Source organism: Mobula hypostoma, chromosome 19 (assembly GCF_963921235.1).
Source record: "Mobula hypostoma chromosome 19, sMobHyp1.1, whole genome shotgun sequence".
Classification (NCBI taxonomy): domain Eukaryota; kingdom Metazoa; phylum Chordata; class Chondrichthyes; order Myliobatiformes; family Myliobatidae; genus Mobula; species Mobula hypostoma.
Window position 1 is genome coordinate 48,154,569 of NC_086115.1, and position 23,409 is coordinate 48,177,977.

The following is a 23,409-nucleotide window of genomic DNA, read 5'->3' on the forward strand; positions in this document are numbered from 1 at the left end:
TGCTGAACATCTACGCTTTGTCCGCCAGAGAAAGCAGGATCTCCCAGTGGCCACACATTTTAATTCCACATCCCATTCCCATTCTGACATGTCTATCCACGGCCTCCTCTACTGTAAAGATGAAGCCACACTCAGGTTGGAGGAACAACACCTTATATTCTGTCTGGGTAGCCTCCAACCTGATGGCATGAACATCGACTTCTCTAACTTCCGCTAAGGCCCCACCTCCCCCTCATACCCCATCTGTTACTTATTTTTATGCACACATTCTTTCTCTCACTCTCCTTTTTCTCCCTCTGTCCCTCTGAATATACCTCTTGCCCATCCTCTGGGTCCCCCCCCCCCGCCCTTGTCTTTCTTCCCGGACCTCCTGTCCCATGAACCTCTCGTATCCCCTTTTGCCTATCACCTGTCCAGCTCTTGGCTCTATCCCTCCCCCTCCTGTCTTCTCCTATCATTTTGGATCTCCCCCTCCCCCTCCAACTTTCAAATCCCTTACTTGCTCTTCCTTCAGTTAGTCCTGACGAAGGGTCTCGGCCTGAAACGTCGACTGCACCTCTTCCTACAGATGCTGCTTGGCCTGCTGCGTTCACCAGCAACTTTGATGTGTGTTGCTTGAATTTCCAGCATCTGCAGAATTCCTGTTGTTTTTGTGGATATCTGTGTGTCAGATTGGAGGACAGTGTGTAGCGGTGTGCCTCAGGGATCTGTACTGGGTCCAATATTGTTTGTCATATATATTAATGATCTGGATGATGGGGTGGTAAATTGGATTAGTAAGTATGCAGATGATACTAAGATAGGTGGTGTTGTGGATGATGAGGTAGGTTTTCAAAGCTTGCAGAGAGATTTATGACAGTTAGAAGAGTGGGCTGAAAGATGGCAGATGGAGTTTAATGCTGAAAAATGTGAGGTGCTATATTTTGGTAGAGCTAATCAAAATAGGACATACATGGTAAATGGTAGGGCATTAAAGAATGCTGTAGAACAGAGGGATCTAGGAATAATGGTGCATAGTTCCCTGAAGATGGAATCTCATGTGGATAGGGTGGTGAAGAAAGCTTTTGGTTTGTTGGCCTTTATTAATCAGAGCATTGAGTATAGGAGTTGGGAGGTAATGTTGAATTTGTATAAGACTGGGGTGTTGTGTACAGTTCTGGTCACCGAATTATACGAAAGATGTCAATAAAACTGAGAGAGTACAGAGGAGGTTTACTAAAATGTTGCCTGGGTTTCATCTCCTAAGTTACAGAGAAAGGTTGAATAAGTTAGGTCTTTATTCTTTGGAGCGTAGAAGGTTGAGGGGGAACTTGATAGAGGTGTTTAAAATTATGAGGGGGATTGATAGAGTTGACATGGTTAGACTTTTTCTATTGAGAGGGGGAAGATTCAAACAAGAGGACATGGGTTGAGAGTTAGAGGACAAAAGTTTAAGGGTAACATGAGGGGGAACTTCTTTACTCAGAGAGTGGTACCTGTGTGGAATGAGCTTCCAGCAGAAGTGGTTGAGGCAGGTTCTATGTTGTTGTTTAAAGTTGAATTGGGTAGATATATTAACAGGAAAGGAATGGAGGGTTATGGACTGAGTGCAGGTTGGTGGGACTAGGATAGGGTAAGAGTTCGGCACGGACTAGAAGGGCCGAGATGGCCTGTTTCCATGCTGTAATTGTTATATGGTTAAAAGCTACACCATGAAGATAAAAGAACACTCCAAGCAACTTCACAAAAAGATTATTGAAACGTACAAGTCAGGAGATGGATACAAGAAAATTTCCAAGTCTCTGAGTATCCCCTGGAGTACAGTTAAATCAATCATCAAGAAATGGAAAGAACATGGCACAGCTGTATATCTGCCTAAAGCAGGCTGTTCTCAAAAATTGAGGGACTGTGCAAGAAAAGGATGAGTGAGGGAGGCCACCAAGAGACCTGACAAATCAGGAGGAGTTACAAGCTTCAGTGGCTGAGATGGGAGAGACTGCAAATCCAACAACTGTTGCCCAGGTGCTTCACCAGTCATATCTTTATGGAAGAGTGGCAAAGGGAAAGCCACTGTTGAAAAAAGCTCACAAGAAATCTCATCTAGAGTTTGCCAGAAGGCACATCTGAGACTCTGAAGTCAGCTGGAGGAAGATTTTATAGACTGATGAAACCAAAATTGAGCTTTTTTAGCCAACAGACTAAATTCTATGTTTGGCATGAGCCAAACACCGCACATCATCAGAAACATACCATCCCAACCATTAAGCATGGCGGTGGCTGCATCATCCTGTGGGGATGATTCATGCAGCAGGCCCTGGAAGGCTTGTAAAGGTAGAGGGAAAAATGAATGCAGCAAAATGCAGGGAAATCCTGGAGGAAAACCTAATGCAGTCTGCAAGAGAACTGTGACTTGTGAAAAGATTTGTTTTCCAGTCAGACAATGACCCCAAGTATGAAGCCAAAGCTACACAGGAATGACTTAAAAACAATAAAGTTAATGTCCTGGAGTGGCCAAGTCAGAGTCAAGACCTCAATCCAATTGAGAATTTGTGGCTGGACTTGAAAAGGACTGTTTGTTCATGATCCCCATGCAATGACAGATCTTCAGCAATTTTGTAAAGAAGAATGGGGAAAATTTTCATTGTCTAGGTGTGCAAAGCTGATCAAGACCTATCCACACAGATTCAAGGCTGTAATTGCTGCCAAAATCGCATTTACTAAATACTGACTTGAAGGGGTGAATACTTATGCCATCAATTAGTTGTGTTTTATACTTGTAATTAACTTAGATCACTTTGTAGAGATCTGTTTTTACTTTGACCTGGATAAAATCTTTTCCTGTTGATCAGTGTCAAAAAAGCCTAATTGGATCCATTGTGATTCAATGTTGTAAAACAATAAAACATGAAAACTTCCACTGGGGTTGAATGCATATTATAGGCACTGTACAAAAGTAAGTTCATAACAACGCTGGTAAAAATTGGGGAACTGGAATTTCTGCTGCACAATCCAAACATTCTGCGTAGCCATATTGACCTGAGACAGTATAGGATATTTTCTGGTTTTCCTTCAGATCATTTTTGTTGTAATAGGGAGATTTTCAATTTGCATTGGGGAGAATACTTTGAGAAGAGTGTCTTTTTTTGTAAATTACTCTGGTATTTCCTTTTCTAAGCACAAATGGAACAATCTATCAGCATTTCCATGATTAGTTATCCTCTAGAACAGGGGTCCCCAACCTTTATTGCACTGCGGACCGGTTTAATATTGACAATATTCTTGCGGATCGGCCAACCGGGGGGTGGTGGGGGGTGGTGTTCAAGTAGGGTCAAACTCACCTCAACATGTCTTTTACAGTTAGGGTTGCCAACTTTCTCACTCCCAAATAAGGGACAAAAGTAGCAGTCAAATCCCGGGACACTTTACCCCTGGAAAGACTACCATGACCATGAAGCCTTGCGCGGGCACCTGTGTGCGCATGTGTGTACGTGCCGATTTCTTTCCCCACAAATCAGTTTTGCCTTCATCTTCCCAACTATACTGTACATACATTATTTCTACTTTATGTAGGCTGTGTTTTTATCATATCATTCCTGCTTTTACTACATGTTACTGTTACTTATTTTCGGTTTTATGTGTTACTTGGTATGATTTGGTAGGTTTTTTTTGGGTCTGGAAACACTCAAAAATTTTTCCCATATAAATTAATGGTAATTGCTTCTTCTCTTCACGGCATTTCGGCACGAAAGGTTTCATAAGAACGCTGTACCTTAGCGGGGGAAATACGGGACAAACCAATTTAGCCCAATATACGGGATGTCCCGGCAAATGCGGCAGAGTTGGCAATCCTATGTTCAAATTCAACAGTGCGTGACAGGGAATGAGGAAAGGTGCAGCTGACTCATATCATTTCCTTGCAGCCCGGTAGGACATGCTTTGCGGCCCAGTACCAGTCCGCGGCCCGGTGGTTGGGGACTGCTGCTCTAGAATTCAATCTTGTAATTGTGTCCTCCAAGAAACATTTTCTGTGCTCGTGCTGCTGCTGTTAGTGGAGCATCCTTCTGTGGACTGAAAATGGACATGAGTGGACACGAGTGTAAATTCTAACCTATACAAGTGCTGATTAAAATGTTTCACACCCCAAACTAGACTCAATGACTCTCTGTCGATCTTTCCGTAATTTTTCTCTGCAGTGGTGAGGGAATTTGATGCAAAAGCTATGGGCTGGGGCATTCACTTTCATTACTCTTTGTATGTGACAGAATTGCACCTGTAAAATAAAGCAAGGCATCACAGGCAAGCTTCACTAGATGGTGTGGATCATAATGTTTGAGTACAGTGTTTGATGTCACCATTTCCTTTACCTTTTTGAAAGCCACCTCACTACTTTGACCATTATCATTTCTTCTCATAGTGAGTTCCAGGGGTGGAACACAGTAGCCAGGTTTGGCAGGATCCTGTTACAGTAACTTCCAAATCCCAAATAAGACCACAACTGTGACATGTCCTTTGGCCTTGGAGCTTCCACCAATGCTTGAATTTTGTCAGCATACTTGGAAGTCCTTGTGCATCAATAATGTGACCACAGTAAGTGATGCTTGGTTTAAAGTATTCACACTTGTTGCACATGCTCTGAGCTCATAATCTAATCTTTTTGACACTTCTTGAGTTTTTGCAGATGTTCCTTATCATCCCCAGTGGTAACAACGATGCCATGCAGGTAACACGAAGTTCTCAGACAGCCCTACAGCACCTGGTACATAGATTTCTGCCAGACTGCAGGTGCAGATGCTACTCCGTGACTGTTAACGGTGAGAAGCACTTTGGACTCTTCTTCCATCTCAGTTTGAAAGTAGGCCTCAGCTAAGTCCATTTTGCTGAAGTGTTTTCCTCTAAAAAGGTTTGCTAAGGTATTCTATATCCTGGGCAGAGTGTATTGATCTGCTTTCCGTATTGTGCTGATGGTAACCTTAAAATCACCAGAGATTGTGACACATTCTTCTTGGCTACTGGGACTTTGGCATTGCCCCTAGGCTCGGAAAGAATTCCTTCAGTCTCCAAGCACTCTAGCACACTGGCAGCTTTATCACAGATGGTATAAGAAACCAGACTAGCTTTGCAAACCATGGCATTTTCATTTGACACTATTTTACCTTTGATATATTTGAGTTTTCCGATGCCAACCCTGAACACTGCTGTGGCATGACCCAGTACTTTTCTTAATTCACTTTCAGATAGCTTCATTGAAGGGAAAGTGGCATGCAAATTGTGGATGGATCTCCAATCAAGTTGTAGTTGTCTCAACCAATCACATCCCCAACAATGTTGGTCCTCCTGTTTTTACCACATGCATGATGAATGTGGTTTGTTGGTTATTGTATTTCACTATCATGAAAGTTATCACTTCTCCAGTATATGTTCTCAGTTTAGTATCTGCAGACTTCAGCTTAGTATCTCTGAAATTCCGTTCAAACTTTTTTTTGTAGAATTATTGAAATAGCTGAGCCAGTGACCATTTTCATTTTAATTAATTTACCATTTACTTCTGGTGTAAGTGATATTGCTTGTCTATTATTAGTTTTCATATTGTAAATCTCAAGGCTAGCTAGTCTTGTGTCAGTCTCATCATTATCAGATTTTTCATCAACAGCATGCAGGGTAGTGCTCTTTTTGAAACTGCAACTTGACTTTTTAGCTTTTTCTTTTCCCTCTTCAGTCCATTTATTTTTGCCTGACCAACATGTGTGTCCTACTTTGTTGCATTTTCTGCATTTTGCCTTTAAATCTATAATGATCTGGTGTATGTGAGCACCTGCCACAACAGTAACACAATTTGTTCAGCTTAGATACTGCAGTTTTGTTCATACTTACTTTCATTCCTGACTGCAACTTAATTGCGTCTGTGTCTGCGGTTTCCATCGAAACTGTGATTTCAACTGCTCTTTTCAATGTAAGTTGTGCTTCAGTTAGGAGCTAATATTGAATACTTTCTTGTGCGATTCCCCAAACAACATGATCTCTAAATGCATCATTAAGACCATTACCAAACTGACAATGCTTAGACAATCTCTTTAATTCAGCCACAAGTGCTGAACTGGACTCCCCTTGCTTTTGATTCTGCTTATGGAGGCTAAAGTGCCCTGCAATCAACGATGGCTTTGGTACTAAATGTTCCTGCATTACTTTGATAATATCAGCAAAACTTATTTTGGATGGTTTGGTTGGAGATGTTAAAATTTGGAGCAAACTGTATACCTTTAAACCCAATGCAGTCAACAAAATTATTACTTGCTTCTCATTGCCTATTCCATTTGCTTCAAAATACTCTTCAGCTAGATCAGTATACATGAGACAGTTACCTCTTGAGCAATCAAACCCAACAATCTTGCCAATGAAGCCAGCTATTTCTGCTCCTTTTTTAAATGATTATTATCACCCAGTACTTGTTCTTTATGTACCCATATATTCTTCCAGTTCTAACTTTAAAAAAAACCTGGATCATGTCTTCACTTCTGAAAAACACACGCTGCACTGTTTATTTTTCAACTCAACCATCTCTGCACATGTTGTGCTCCAGTTTTTTACCTCCAGTTCCTCGCTGTGTTTTCTTTAGTTTGAATGTCTTGCTGCACTTCAAAGGAAGTTACGGGAATCCAAAATGTGAGTCTAACTTTGTGTTTAAGTGAGGCATGCACATATAACATGGTAGCATGATGACATAGGTAATTCACGTGTTTATACATATAACCCTAATGAATTATTTAAATGAACAAGAATGCTTTATCAAAATATTTAAAATTACTCAAAATATTACTGAAATATTAAATACACAACACTTTACTGAAAGAAACATATGATCTTGTTTTTATCTCATCGTCATTTGGAGAGAATTGAAACAGAATTGTAAAAATGACAGCAAAGAAATAAATCATCTGCAAAGTTTAGGGAATCAATTGCAGATCTTGGAGCCCAGGTAACCGAACATTCAATTGGAACTATCTGAGTGATACAAATGGACGGAATGCAAGAGGCTAGAACTTGAGGAGTGCAGAAATTGTAAACAAACAAAATGCACATGTGCAGGGTTATGCAATTCCAAAGATTAAAAATAATCTATTTTCTGCTATAGCTTTAATTCATTCTTATGCCTTTAATACCCTGCAAGAATTCTGATTTGGTTGTCTCCAACTCTCCCACACTTTCATTTCTTCTTTTTACTTGTGTCATATTTTCTTTCTTTCTCTCTCCCTCCCTCCCTCCTCCTCCCCACCCCCTTCTGCATGTCTCCTAATTTCTAGGTAGATTTTGTCATTTATCTTTCACAGATGTTGATTTCATGCAACATTTTAGAATATAGAGAATAGAAAACCTACAGCACAGTACAGTCCCCTCGGCCCACAATGCTGTGCCAAACATGTACTTACTTTAGAAATTACCTAAGGTTACCCATAGCCCTCTATTTTTCTAAGCTCCATGTACCTATCCAGGAGTCTCTTAAAAGACCATATTGTATCTGCCTCCACCACTGTCGCAGGCAGCCCAATCCATACACTCACCACTCTTTGGGTCAAAAACTTACCCCTGACATCTCCTCTGTACCTACTTCCAAGCACCTTAAAACTATGCCCTTTATGATGCAGTTTTTATTTTGGGCATATGACCACTGATCATTTGACTGACTGCCTGTTGCAAAATCTTTTGCCATGTGGACTTGTATCAGAGAATGATGATTAAAAGTTGTTAGTAATTATTATTATAGTTATTCCACAGTCCTTGAATATGAGCTTTTTAAATTGTGCTTCACCACTTTAAACCAAGCACATATCAATCATGCAGTATTTCCTCTGCAATGAGACTTTTTACAATCCTGGTAAAATGCAAATTAATACCAGAAGACCAGAATATACTGTATTTCTCATCCTAGGTAGCTAGTCTGCCGTGTGGGTTCATGTTTTTTAGTAGATTGAGTAAGGGAGGAGAGAGAGCAATGCACCTCATTTGTGCTGCCCTCTGGTGAAAAATGATATCGTATCCGTTAAATAGGGGCCGTGGACAATTCTGATTTGATGGAGACGGATGTGAAAGCACAGAGGAGCATCTGGAAAAAATTTCTGAAACGCTTGTTCGCTGCTGTCGTTACTGCGCAGTCGGGAATCTTTCGGAGGGAAGGCCTCAAAATCCCCGGCTTTGCCTGTTCTTGGTGACCAAGATGGAGGTCGAATCGCTCGGATAGAGATGGTGCTCAGTACTCGGTGTCGGAGAGCTGATCAGGGCTCGAAGTTTTCGGATGACTCAGAGTCGGACCGTGGTCGGGTACGGCAGGGAGAGTTTTTCTTCCTTCTCCCGTCTGCGTGAGATGTGGGATATTTGAGAGACTTTGAACTTTTACTGTGCTCATAGACTTCTTCATCAAGTTATGGTATTGTTGCACTGTTGTAACTATATGTTATAATTATGTGGTTTTGTTAGTTTTTTTTCAGTCTTGATCTGTCCTGTGTTTTGTGATATCACACCGGAGGAAATATTGTATCATTTCTTAATGCATGCATTACTAAATGACAATAAAAGAGGACTACATGTCTTCATAATCTAAATCATTCTGCTGTTTTATTAAGGAGTTAACGAGGGCATGATTGTACAAAAGGCATATTTAAAGCTATGTGACAATCACTATCAATATCCAAAATTGCTTAGGAAAAGAACATTTGACAGATATGAAATGCTAATTAGACAAAGAGCCAGATCTTCCAAGTATTAGTCCCTATGCAAGAGATCTCGGAGGCCCCTCCCTATTCTTGGACATATCCTCCTACCTCCCCAAGTTCCAGACTGCACCAGAACCTTACTCAGAGTTCTTTTGTCAATCAACAATCTGAAAAGTCTTTGCGGAGCCTGGATTGCTGAAAGGGGAAGATTCCTGTTGATGCTCATGCTAGGAGATTAAGCTTCTAATGGCAAGAAGAGAGACTACCAAAGGACTTGATCCAACAGTAGGTAGTAAGTCAGAAAATGAACAGTTCAGAGATTCAGACTCTTTGCAATCAGAAATAAAGGTAAGTACTGACAATTACTTCTGCAACCTTTGCTTCACAAGTCAGACAAATCAATCATAGTGCTAAGTGCAATAAAACTATCTGCTATACAACTGAGTCCTGATCTACTCAGAAAATGAAACTAATTGTCTCACAGGGGAGCTTAAAAATCTCACTTTTCAACTACCAAGAAAGATTTCTTCACAATTTGTATTAAATTTGAATATTTATAACATCCCTAATAATTAACATAATATACTGATACCAAGATGTGGAGTACAAAGATCATCTCAGTCATCATAAAGTCATATCTCAGAGTTTCTCATCACAGAAACCTCTAAACCTGACCAAGTACTCTGGTATGGATTTTTAAAGTGTGCTTAAAAGGTAAATATATAATCTTCAAATAATTATAAAACTAAAAATGTAATTCCTTTTTAAAATGAAAAGTATCTTCAGTAAGAAACCAACATCAAAAATTTGATTCATTTCTTGTGTTCTCGCTTTCTTTTCAGGTAGGTTTCTCCATTTTGTAACAGCCCCAAAAATATTCTCCAAACAAGATCACAAAAAATATGAAAATACAGTGGATTCAGGTTAATTGGGGCAGCCGCTTATTTGTGACTATACTTAAAGAAAAAAACAAATTGAGAGAAGGGAATAGTCAAGCAAAGGGTGGGGGGGGGTGGGGAAGATTGAGAAATCAATGTTCATGCCATCAGTTTGGAGGCTACCCAGATGGAATATAAGGAGTTGCTCCTCCAACTCGAGTGTAGCTTCATCTCAATAGAGGAGGCAGCCATGGAATGACATGTCGGAATGGGAATGGAAAGTGGAATTAAAATGGGTGGCCACTGGGAGTTCCAGCTTTTTCTGGAGGACCATACATAGGTGCTTGGTGCAACAGTCGCCCAACCTAGATCGGGTCTCACTGATGTACAGGGGTCCACACCGGGAGCACTGGATACAGTATATGACCCCAACAGACTCAAAGGTGAAATTTCACCTCACCTGGAAGAACTGTTTGGCTCCCTGAATGGCAGTGAGGGAGGAGGTGTAGGGCCAGGTGTAGCAATTGTTCCACTTGCAAGGACGTACCAGGAGGGAGATCAGTGGGGAGGGATGAATGGTCAAGGGAGTCGTGTAGGGAGCGATCCCTGCAGAAAGCAGAGAGTTAGCGGGAGGGAAGGATGTGCTGGGTGGTGAGATCCCCTTGGAAATGGCCGAAGTTATAGAGAATTATGTGCTGGACACAGATGCTGGTGGGGTGGTAGGTGAAGAGGAACCCTATCGCTGGTGTGGTGGCGGGAGGATGGAGTGAGGACAGATGTGCGCAAAATGAAAGATATGCAGTTGAGGGTAGCATTGATGGTGGTTACAGTCAATTACTTTCCTTTAAATTTCAGATTTTTTAATCTTTGCTATTTTGCAGAGAAATTGTCATTATTAGCTAAGATCAGAAAGTTCCATTTATCTTTCAATAATGAAAGAATCCAGTGAGGCATAATGTCATAGGATTTGCTTTGTGCCTTTTATTTGGTGTTAAAACAGCATTGCAAATCACCTTCATGCTATTTCTGAAAATTACGTCAAGAGAGAGAACTTCATAGAACATAGAAGAATATGGCATAGGATCAGTTCTGTGCAGGAGGTTCACAAAGCAGAATTGTCATATTTATCTGTGTAATGCCACACTGAAACTATTATATTCATTTTCAGCACAACATTCTCGTTGTTGTGTTTTCAGTTCTCATTGTCTTCAGTAGGAAAACAACATCTGTGATCTTTGCAGGCAGCTTTAATAGGGAAAACTCTTACGTACATTTGGGAATGTTACCAATGATTGAATGGACGTTGCAGTGATGGGAGGAGGGTGGTAAAGTGCTCCCAAGGATCAGAGGGACCTGAACAAGATGCTGAATAGTGGTGCTGGCAGGAGACATGTTCATTTTGGATGAGAATCTGAGAACCACAGAAAACTTTCAGAAATATAGCCAAACATCTCAAGCAACGCACATTACATCTCTTGCAAGATGTAGGATGTCAGGAAACCTCACCATCTCCCTGATAACTACGTTTGTGGAAGTGCACCCAGCTTCAGCTACTGACAGACTGTGCAGGGGGTTTGCAACATTTTTTATGCCATGGAGCAATACCATTAAGCAAGGGGTCCATGGACCCCAGATTGGGAACTCCCGAATGAACTGCAACTGGAGCTGGAGTTGGATATACTCAGGATAATCTGGGAGGCTGAGAACTTCATAGAGGAGTCCTTCATTTCGGTGGTCACACCCAGGCTGCAGATGGGTAGGTGACTACTAGGAAAAGTAAGGGAAGCAGGCAGTTAATGCAGGGCTCCTCTGTGACCATTCCATCTTATTAACAAGAACTGTAACCCCTTTGGATACTGTTGGGGTGGGGAGAATAGAGTTTTCAGGGGTTAGCAGCGGCAGTCAGATCTCTGGCATTGTGACCAGATCTGAGGCTCATTAAAGAGTAGGTATTGTACATGGAGAACAGGGTCTGGAGGGATTTGGGCTGAACATAGATAGCTGGATCTAGCTTGGTGGACGACATGACTGGCATGTACTCATTGAGTTGAAGGGCCTGTTTTGCTCTGTGATTCTGGCTGTAACATATTACTTGGTTCTGAACCAAGAAACATAAACTGCTGTTTCAAAGTCTGCTGTTCTCAGGTACAAATTATCCAATTTTCAATTTGATTTTTATGAATATATAATGTATTCACATTGGTTAATAGCAATCATAAGGACTTTCTACAGGGGCACAATTGAGAGCATCCTGACTGACTGTATAGAATTGTACTTCTCTCAATTGCAAATCTCTGCAGAGAGTGGTGCAGACAGCCCAGTGCATCTGTAGATGTGAACTTTCCACTATTCAGGACATTTATAGAGGCAGGTATTAAAAAGGGCCTGAAGGATCATTGGGGACCCGAGTCACCCCAACCACAAACTGTTCCAGCTGCTACCATCCAGGAAATGGTACTGCAGCATAAAAGCCAGGACCATCAGGCTCCGGGACAGTTTCTTCCACCAGGCCATCAGACTGATGAACTCACACTGATACAATTGTATTTCTATGTTATATTGACTGTCCTGTTGTACATACTATTTATTACAAATGACTATAAATTACACATTTAGACAGAGATGTAACGTAACGGTTTTTACTCCTCATGTATCTGAAGGATGTAAATAATAGAGTCAATTCAATTCAATACAAACACTGGAGGAACTCAGCGGTTCAAGCAGCATCAGTGAAATGAGAGACTTAGTCGATGCTTTAGGTTGAGATCCCATGCTCTACAACTTCCCCTTGGCACCCCCTTCAGGTGTTTCATGACCTCTTCATTTCCATTTGTGTCAATCACCTCTATTTCTCCACTGCGTGCACCTATTACCTCACTCCCTCCAAACAGGAAGCCTTACTCTCAAACAACACACATCAAAGTCGCTGGTGAATGCAGCAGGACAGGCAGCATCTCTAGGAAGAGGTAAAGTTGACGTTTCGGGCCGAGACCCTTCGTCAGGACTAACTGTAAGAAGAGCTAGTAAGAGATTTGAAAGTGGGAGGGGGAGGAGGAGATCCAAAATCATAGGAGACGACAGGAGGGGGAGGGATGGAACCAAGAGCTGGACAGTTGATTGGCAAAAGGGATATGAGAGGATCATGGGACAGGAGGCCCAGAGAGAAAGAAAATAGGGAGGTGGGGCATTAGCGGAAGTTTGAGAAGTCAATGTTCATGCCATCAGGTTATGACCTCCCCCTCGTACCCCACCCGTTATTTATTTCTATACACACATTCTTTCTCTCTCTCTCCTTTTTCTCCCTTTGTCCCTCTCACTATACCCCTTGCCCATCCTCTGGGTTTTCCCCCCTCCCCCTTTTCTTTCTCCCTGGGCCTCCCGTCCCATGATCCTCTCATATCCCTTTTGCCAATCAACTGTCCAGCTCTTGGCTCCATCCCTCCACCTCCTGTCTTCTCCTATCATTTTGGATCTCCCCCTCCCCCTCCCACTTGCAAATTTCTTACTAGCTCTTCTTTCAGTTAGTCCCGACGAAGGGTCTCGGCCTGAAACGCCGACTGTACCTCTTCCTAGAAATGCTGCTTGGCCTGCTGCGTTCACCAGCAACTTTGATGTGTGTTGCTTGAATTTCCAGCATCTGCAGAATTCCTCGTGTTTGAGCCTTACTCTCACTTCATATCAATCCCAATCTTGTCATCTTTACTACTCCCACTGGTTAATGATTGGTAGATATGCAAATTATAGCGCTTAGCTTTACACACAGAAGAGGAATACTGTAATCAGCCCACTGACACGTTCAAAGTTCAAAGTAAATTTATTATCAAAGTAGATGTGTGTCACCATATCAGCTTTGTTTTTGCCTATACTGGACTGTAGTATTCTTGACTGCTGACTGAAGTGCAACTGATAAGAGCAGAGCTGTGGTTACTTGGCAAAAGGACATCTATCTAACTTGCAGATGATGAATGGGAGTTCTGACACCACCTTATATCTTCCTTCAGATCATCACAAATTATGTCATTGTTTCTCAGTTGCCCACCTCATTTTCTCTGAAGATCTTCTCCTTACAGCTTCCACCTTAGAGTCACAAGTACACATAGCTCACTTCGATTTCCTTCCGGGGAGACCCATCATTCTAACCATTTTCAGTTTCACAGAGCTAATCTCTTCATATCTTGTTCTGTTTTTTTTCTCCTCTTCCCATTACAGCAGCTACACTAGGAACATAAGAAGATATTTGAGTCAGCATTTGGGCCCTCAAGCCAATGCAAACATTTGATAATCTGCTATCGACATTGTTTCCTGTTCTATGTCAGTTTCCCATAGTTCTTGATTGCAGCATCAGGAAGGCAAAACAGGACTATTCACAAAGAATATACTGCAGTCCTGTGATATCAAAGTCACAAGGTGCATGTGGCAGGGCATTCAGACCATAATGGACCACAAGTTCACCCTGTACCTCAAAGATAGTGATACCTCTCTTCGTGATAGGTTGAATGTCTTTCACACATGGTTTGATGCACAGAGGAATGTGTTGGCGAAGAAGACTGCCACCACATCCCCCCCCCCGCCCCCGAGGAGCAGGCACTCTGTCTGGCTGCAGCTGATGTGAGGAAACCAGAGTCAGCACATGTAAAGCTGTGGGGCCTGGCAACATACCTGGGCAGGACTGAGGGGTTGAAAAGTCCAGTTAACAAAGGTTCTAACCAACATCTTCTATATTGCTCTGGAATACTCCACTGTCCCCACAGGCTTCAAGGCAGTCAGCATCATCCTCATGCCTAAGAGTGTAACAGAAACCTGCTTTAATGACTACAGTCTCGCGGCACTGACCTCAGCAATTATGAAGTGCTTTGAACAGTTGGCTACGGATCAAATTAATTTCAATATTCTGCTATATTGAACCTTTTCCAGTTTGCTTATCACTCAAAACCAGTCCATTGATGATGGCATAGCCCCCGACCTCCACTCCGTCCTGTCCCACCTGGGCAATTAAGCCTCATACGCCTGGATGCTATTTATCAACATCAGCTTGGCATTTAATATCATCATCCCTCAGAAGCCTATGGGTAAACTGTCCTTGTTGGGTCTCAACACCTCCCTCTGTATCTGGGTCTTGGACTTTGTGACAAAAAGACCATAGTCAGTCCAAGTTATCAGTAACATCTCTAGCTCCAGCAGACAGAGCGTTGGCACCCTCCAGGGCTGCGTTCTCAGCCCACTGCTGTTCATGCTGCTAATGCATGACCGTACTGCTAGATTAAACTCAAACTGTCATCCAGTTTATTGATGACACAACAGTGCTTGGCTTCGTCAACAGCGAATATGAGACTGAGTGCAGAGAGGAGGTAGAGCAGGTTGTAGAATGGTGTGAGCACGACAACTTACGTCTCAACATGGACAAGACTAAAGAGGTGCTTGTGGACTTTAGGAAGGTGCAGTCTGATCACTCCTCACTACACATACAGTAAACAACTCCTCCATGGAGAATTAGGAACATCAAATTTCTAGGCGTACACAGAATGGACGATCTCACCTGGTCCTCCATTACCACCTCTTTAGTCGAGGAAGCGCAGTAGCATCTCCACTTCCTAAGTAGAATGCTTTGAGCAAGGCTCCACTCCTCCAGCCCCATTCTCACCAACCGTACTGGAGCACCATCAAGAGAACCCTGACTAGCTGCATCGCCGTCTGGTATGGAGGTTGCAAGGCGTCTGACCACAAGGCCGTACAAAGGATTGTGGAGGCTGCTGAGAGGAATATCAGGGTCTCTCTTCCATCCATCTGAGATATTTCTGCGGAGTGCTGCCAATGCAGGGCCTTTACCATTATCAAGGATCCCTCCCATCTATTCCATAATCTCTTTGACCTCCTACCATCAGGCAGGTGGTACCATAGCATTAGGACAAGGATTGTTAGGATGGGAAACAGTTTCTTACCCTAGGCTGTGAGACTACTGAACTCCCTGCCACCACCCAGGTCTCATCACGTATGAAGCACCATCAACTATGTATTTTTTTTTAACTTGTGTCGTAAATGCACCTTATGCTAAATGTCAGTCTTCTGGAATACATTTTATTATTTGTTAATTTATTTGGGCCAATTTTACTTTATGTGTTCTGTGTGAGTTATATGTACTGTGTTGTGCACGTTGGTCCAGAGCAATGTTGTTATATTTAGTGGAATACATGTAAAGTATGTGGTTGAATGAGAATAAAGTTGAACTTCAATCTCTAAATAGACTGCATTGAAATATTAATTTAATTTCTTCCTTCATAGAACCTTCTAGGCTTTTATGTTGTTTTTCTTTAAATTTCAGACTTCCACTAATGCAGTATTTTGCTTTTGAACTACATTGTTTTTTCTGTGTTTTTTTACCTTGACCTAGATTTTGCTGATAAAAGTTCAACATTGAGCTGTTGGTTTCTCCAACTGAAGTTGCAAGTTGTTGAGAACTCTGCACAAGTACAGAACCTCTCAAAAAAAACACCTCATTTTAAAATTGTAAAGCTTTACTACAATTCTTAACTGAACACCTCTCAGACTGGCAGTGAAGCATCCAGGAAAGCACAAAGTGCTTCATTTCACTGACAGGAGTATCCAATAATTCAATAATACACCTAAAAGCCCTGACAAGCCTGACTTGTCATACCTAGGTAAAATTTGTGGCTCTCACATAGGATTCATTAGTCACCCTAGAATGGAGAGAAATGTAATTGTACAATGTCATCTGACAGACTGTCTATGAAATATGACTCAATGCCATAAGCAGGTGATGGATCACTCAACTTGCTGTTCCTTTTGTTAGTCTCTCTTAGATGCTAATTGAATCTGAACAGAGAGTACAACCACATTAATTGCTTTATGGTTAGTGATATCTCAAAAACTCAGATTATTCATTCCTACATGCAAAATAGAACTGAAATTACCTTGAGATGAATCTCAGTAGCTCCAAAGATAGTTTTGTAGTTTTAATGGTATACTGTAAAATAGGAGCATGACTTGTGTGGTAAAAATTTCATAATCCTTTTTTTGTTTCCAAATGCACAAGCAAATGAGTGTCTGCTCATAATACATCACTTATTTGTGATATTTGCCCGGGCCCACTTTTGCAGTTCTTTTGGTTCTTTTCCCACTGTCAACAAAACAAGTTTTGTACACCAGCTTATTAAGGAGACAGACAGCCTCTATCATTTTGTTTGTTTTCAAATCTCTAATCCTTAGCTCATTAGGACTTAAATACAAGTTGCAATTACCACTCAAAGAAGCAGAGGAAAGGGTTTATTCCTAAAGTGAATAAAACATGATGCTTTTTAAAGCATATAGTTAGTAACTAGCACCATAACATTACAAATTATTGAACTAAATAAAATACAAGTAAATCCAAAAGATTTATATTGACATTAATGCCAAAAAGGCATTAAAGGCCTAAGTACAGGAGAAATTCTGTTAAAAGGTGGAAAAAAGCCAAGAAAAATACTTGCATTAACATCTAGAAAAGCATTATTTATCAACAAAGGGAGCAGCTATTTGAATCATAGTGAAGACCTTATTGGAGTGAGTACAACTGAAAAGAGCTACTTTTTCATACCCATGTGTCTTTGGTGTTCAAACCAATAAAGTGCATGGTCTATTTAAAAATGGCCTGACATTTATATGGAGAATATGTTGGATGGTTCTGATGACATAACTGGATGTTCCTTGCAGTAATGATTTTTTGCTAAATGCTCCATCTCTTACTCCCTCAATGTTAACTTTTCTTTAGGTCCTTCAATAGCATATCTCACAAATAATTTGGACTTCATACTCCATGTTATTGTATTTTCATCATCCACATTTCTTGCAGTGTATGTTCATAAACCTACATTACAGAGAGGGAAGCTAAATGAGAGAAGTCATGCAGTATGTATCACTCAACCTCAGACATGATTTAAAAAAGAAAGATGAAATGCAGATATGCCATAAAATAAATGAGCTTTGGAAAGTCAAATGGTTGGCTAGAAAGTGTTTGGAAAAACATGAGACTGCAGATGATGAAACAAATAATTTATTGGACGAACACAGTGGGGTGAGCAGCATCAGTGGGGGAAAGGAATCTTTAAAGTCCATGTTGTGTAGCTCTACAGTCCTTGTATATATAATAGACCTGGCAGCTCAAAACTAGAATGTCATTTACAATAAACAACAGCAGAATCTATTTCCCTATGAGATACTGTGTAACCTCATTTCATAGTATATATCCTTCACTTTACCATAAACTCAAGTAGCACCTAGACCTCAAAATTGTATGACAATTACTATTTCAAGAGGAGTCAAATCATCCACCTATCATTCACTGGCATTACCATTGCTGATTTACCCCCACCTTCCCACATCATCTACATCCCGAGGGTCACCAATGAGCAGGAACACAACTGGAACAGCCACATATATAGTTTTTCAATCCTCCCCGTTCCTCTATTCCCCGCTCTGACCTTTTAACTCTTCTCACCTAATGATCGCTTCCCCCTGGGTCCCCTCCTCCTTTTCATTCTCCTATGGTCCACTCTCCTCTCCTATCAGATTCCTTTTTCTCCAGCCGTTGAACTTTCCCACCCACCTGGTTTCACTTATCACCTTCCAGCTAGCCTCCTTCCCTAATTCCTGCTTTTTATTCTGGCGTCTTCCCCCTTCTTTTCTCAACCCAAAATATTGACCATTTACGTGGTGGCTGCCTGACCTGGAGAGTTCCTCCAGCATTTTCTGTGCATTACATATATAGTTTGTTACAAGAGCATGAGAGATTAGTTATCTGGTGGTGAGGGACTCACCTTTGAAAACCCAAAGATATATCACCATCTGAATTATTTCAGTCATGAGCACATGGAATAATCTTCACTTGCTTGGGTGAGTGCAGACTCACAAAGATCAAGGAGCTTGATGATACTTGATTGCTACCCCATTGTGCTCGGTAATAACTCATTGTGTTTACTTGCCAAGGCTACTTTGACAGCACTCACCAATCCTGTGCTTTATACCAACAAGAAAGAGAAGAACTTAAGATGCATGGTAACACCACGATACTTCTCTCTAAGTTATAAACCCCATGATCCTGGAATTGTATTGCCACTTCTTCTTTGTTACTTGGTCTAGATCTTAAAGTTTCTTACTCAAGAGGTTTTCATGAGTACAGTCACCAGGAGGACGATATAGTGTTTTAAGAAGATGCCCCCTTTTTGGGGCAATTTGGAGTTTTCAATAAATACTGTCATTGGCCAAATTCAGATAGTTAAAAAATACACGTGGACTAAGATGTTAACTGTCCTGTGCTATCACCAGTGGGATCATCAGTTGATCTGCCACCTGTCTTCAGGAGTTTCGGCCCGCTTATGATCAAGACTCCCTCGAGGTGGTGGGTGAAAAATGACTGCACTATCTCTTTGATTAACTGAATTAACAATAGACAGTTTTCAGTCTTTCTCCCCTCATATCTCCATGACAACCATGCATTTGGGATTCTTTAACAGGAATTCACAAAAAGCACTGCAAAGTGATTGAAAATTTGAACTGACAATTGGTTTGCCACTTTTCTTTCCAATAAACTATCACAGATAACCTATCTGTAGATCTTGGATTTCAATAGCTCCTGTGCCAAAGAGAAACAAGTAATATGAGCAGATTGCCTCCGCCACCCACAACTATTCCACAGACTTTTCAAAAGCATTTCTCAGTATGTTTATCAATTTGTGATTGGGTCCTTTTATCTTACTATTCATTAATCTGAAAGACAACCACACTTTCCAAATAATATGTCATCACCCACAAAGAATTGCAAGAAGTAGGGACAATTGATTTTACTCTTGCGTCAATCAGTTAATCCTACTGCAACAGAAAGTTCAGCCCTTCAAAAACTTCTTCAGAATTAATAATATGCAATGGACTTTATTTTTGCAGAGGAAACAAAGTGATTTTATAAATATGATCAAATGAATAAAGTAAGTGAGGAAATATTGTTCAATAACTGCAAATGCTGATTGTTAATAAAGATTTTTATGTGCACAAGTATAATGGAGGTATTAACCTACAACAAAGTATTTTATAGTAGTTTAATGCTTCCATAAAAATGCAGATTATGAGATTACGTAATGACCTATTAATACAATGACATAAAACACTATATATTCATCTACAACAGCAATTTGTGATATGGTATGGTTGTGAAAATTGATTGATAAGCAATGTATTTCAATCAGCATTCAAAAAGGACAAAGACAGACAACTCCTTCAGTGAAATCTATGGTTTTGCATTCATGGATCCCTCAAACTCTGGGATCCCTCAAGTTTGATTTAAAATGTAAGCTTTATTCAAAATTATGAAATTAATATTCCTTTAATTCAGAGAATATCCCTTTTCCTTAGACTACACATTGCAACCAGTTTCAAATCTCCATGAAAGTCTTTGGATTATGGGAAATTTTATGGAAGTCAAACAGCTATTTTCCTGCACCTCTACACAATTAATTTGCCTGGAAATACCCAATTATGTTGAGTTCCAATTATTGGAAATGTATTGGAAAGGTGTCTTACAAAGTGTCAGACTGTCTTTTCCTCATGGGCTGGGTCCACACAAAGAAAACAAATCTCAAGCATGAATTCTGTGGTTTGCTGAAGAGATGGAGAAAAAGGAGATGAGGCCTTGTGCCTCAATAATCTTTCTCAGTGTTTTTCATTTAGTTTGACCTTGGAAGCAGGAGGCTGTGGTATTACTTCATACTGAGCCTTTAGAACAATTACATATCTTTAATTTATTGCAATAGTAAATTAGTAGTTTGGGCTAATAATTTGAAGAAAGTAAGTAACTGAATTTCTGAAAGATTCCAAAATATTGCTGACAACAAATGATAAACATTAATGCTGGCAACTCCACAACTGCAGTGAAAATTTGATTTTATTTACAGAAGAGGGAAATCATCTGGCTCACAGGTAAGAGAACTACACCTCTTCCCTTGCCGCCAAACCCAAAGCACAATGGCAGTCTTTTATTTAAAGTAATAGCCTATAGGATCTACGGTAGGTCTAAATAGCAAACCTAAACCAAGATTGACTCATAAACATAAGAAATTCTGACGGCTTCTATAGAAAGGAATAAACTTGAAGTTTCAGGCCAAGACCATTCTTCAGGACTGGAAAGGAAGGGGGAAGATGTCAGAATAAAAAGGTGGGGGGGGGGGGAAGATGTCAGAATAAAAAATTGGGGGGGGGGAAGATGCCGGAATAAAAAGGTGGAGAAGAGGCAAAGGAGGACAGATAGAAGGAGGAGAAGGAGGTAGGAAAGTTAAAGGGATGGAAAAGAACAAACCTGATAGGATAGGAGAGTGGACCACAGGAGAAAGGGAAGAAGGAGTGGACCCAGGGGGAGGTGATAGGCAGGCAAGAAGAGGTAAGAGGTTGGAGTGGGGAATGGAAGAGGGGAGAGGAAGGGATTTTATTTACCAGATATCAATATTCATGCCATCAGGTGGCAGGAAAGAAAAGTTAATGGTTCACTGCTAATGTTGAATCAAAAACTTTTGCCTAAGGGGTTCCACAGGACTCATGACTCAGATCCCGAGTTTTTGCAATACGTAGTGCACCCTCATGTTCCTGAGGGAATGCATTCCTAGAAAATCACAATTTTCAGTAACATGAAGTCATGACAAAAATTGACAAGATTTGTTCTGTGAGGAGTGCAGAAAACCTCGATAATAGCAGCAGGCATTGTGTAATTGAGGAACCAACCTAACGAAACTGCAGTACTACAAGATGCAAAGCAGAAATCAATTAACAGAACTTAGTGATTCCATAAGCATCAATTCAGATCACGAGATCTGCAGTTCAGCTACATCTAACCAGGAAAGATAGTGGACAGTTAAAAAATATAATTTGAGAAGGTGTCCAAGACATGTGTGCCAAAGACAAGGCTAAAAGAATTTGCATCCATCTTCAATCTGAAGTGCAAGTTGAATGATTTGTCTCCGTCCTGAGTACCTTGCGATTATTTAAGCATCTTGGAGTACTGAATAGAATAAGGCTATGAGACCATTCAATATTCTGGCTGTAGTGCAAAAGACTTGCACTCCAGATCTAGCTACATTACCTATAAGCCTATCCAAATAGTTACATTAGCTATGCAGAACAGTCTGTGTTCCAACTCTTCCGTGGTAATGCTCCCTAAGTCTTCCTTGCTGAGCTCGTGAATTTAATCAAGTTTGCCTCCAACTTCCACCCTGCCCTTAAATTCATTTGATCCATTTCTAAGACCTCCCTCTCCTTTCTTGATCTCTCTATCTCCATCTTTGAAGGCAAACTGTCTCTGGACATCTTTTATAAACATAGTGATTCCCATGTCTATACTTCTTCCCACCCTGTCTCCTGTAAAAATGCTATTTTCTTTTCTCAGTTCTGTCTCTCCTGCATTAGTTCCCAGGATGAGGCTTTCCTTTCCAGGACATCAGAGGTGTCCTCTTTCTTCAAATACAGGGCATCCCTTCCTCCACCACTGATGCTACCCTGACCTGCATCTCCTCCATTCCCCGAACATCTACGCTCACCCCATCTTTTCATCACCTTAACAGGAATAAAATTGCTCTTAACCTCACTTACCAGGCCATGAGCCTTCATATTCAATACATCGTTCTCCACAACTTCCACCATCCTTAACAGGATCTTAACACCCAACACGTTTTTAACCCCCTCCCCTCGCTCTTCACTTTCCACAGGGTTTACTCCCTCCATGATTCCCTTGTCCATTCATCCTTCCCCACCAATCTCCCTCCTGACACATACCCCTGGAAACAACAGAAATGTTACATCTGCCCATGTACCTCCATCCTTACTTTCATTCAGGGCCCCAAACAGTCCTTCCAGGTGAGGACTACATCTGTGAATCTGTTGTGGTCAACTATTCTATCCAGTGCTCCTGATGCAGCCTCCTCTCTGTTGGTAAAACCCGACATAAACTGGGGGACCACTTGGTCGAGCACCTCAGCTCTATCCTCCAAAAGTGGAATTTCGCGCTGGCCAACCAGTTTAATTCCTATCCCCATTCCCATTATGACATGTTAGCCCATGGCCTCCTCTTCTTCCCTGATGAGGCCACTCTCAGGGTGGAGGAGCAACACTTCATATTCCATCTGGGTAGCCTCCAACCTGATGGCATGAACATCAATTTCTCCTTCTGGTATTTCCCCCCTCCCTCTTCCCTCTCCCCTCTTCTTCCATTCTCCATTCTGGGCTCTTACCTCTTCTCCTGACCCGCCTGTCACCTCCCACTGGTTCTGTTTCAGCTTCCTTGTTTCCCCACTGTCCTCTCTCCTCTTCTATTAGATTCATTCTTCTTCAACCCTTTACCTTCCCCACTCAACTGGCTTCACCTATCAGCTTCTAGCTATCCTCCTTCCCCTCCCCCCTTTTTATTCTGGTGTCTTCCTCCTTCCTTTCCAGTCCTGAAGAAGGGTTTCAGTCTGAAACTTCAACTGTTTATTCACTTCCATGACTTGTTGATTTCCACCAGCGTTTTATGCATGCTACAGTTACAATACTGTCATCTCAAAAATAATATGAAAAAATGTCCACGTTTGTTCTGTGTATAAAAAGGACAAATCCAATCTGATCAATTACTGGTCAATGAGTCTGCCATCAATCCTCAACAAAGTGACTGAAAATGTTATCAACAATACTACAAAATAGCAGTTACTCAACAACAAGTTGTTTGGCATTAATCAGTCTGGATTTTGCCATGATCATTTTGTTCCAGACTTTATTAAATTGACAAGATCTCAATTACAGAGGCAATGTCACATTGACTACCCTAGCCTCAAGGCTGCATT

The 23,409-nt window shown here is 41.1% G+C and overlaps 1 long non-coding RNA gene across 1 annotated transcript; it reads right to left on the bottom strand.

Annotated features, from left to right (window-relative positions):
- Positions 1 to 13,403: 13,403 nt before the first annotated feature.
- On the bottom strand, positions 13,404 to 16,610 carry LOC134358739 (uncharacterized). Its single transcript, XR_010020934.1, has 3 exons — positions 16,492 to 16,610; positions 14,222 to 14,343; positions 13,404 to 13,779 (listed from the first exon to the last, which is right to left on the bottom strand). It is a non-coding gene; the product is annotated as an uncharacterized LOC134358739 (long non-coding RNA).
- Between the last annotated feature and the right edge of the window lie 6,799 nt (positions 16,611 to 23,409).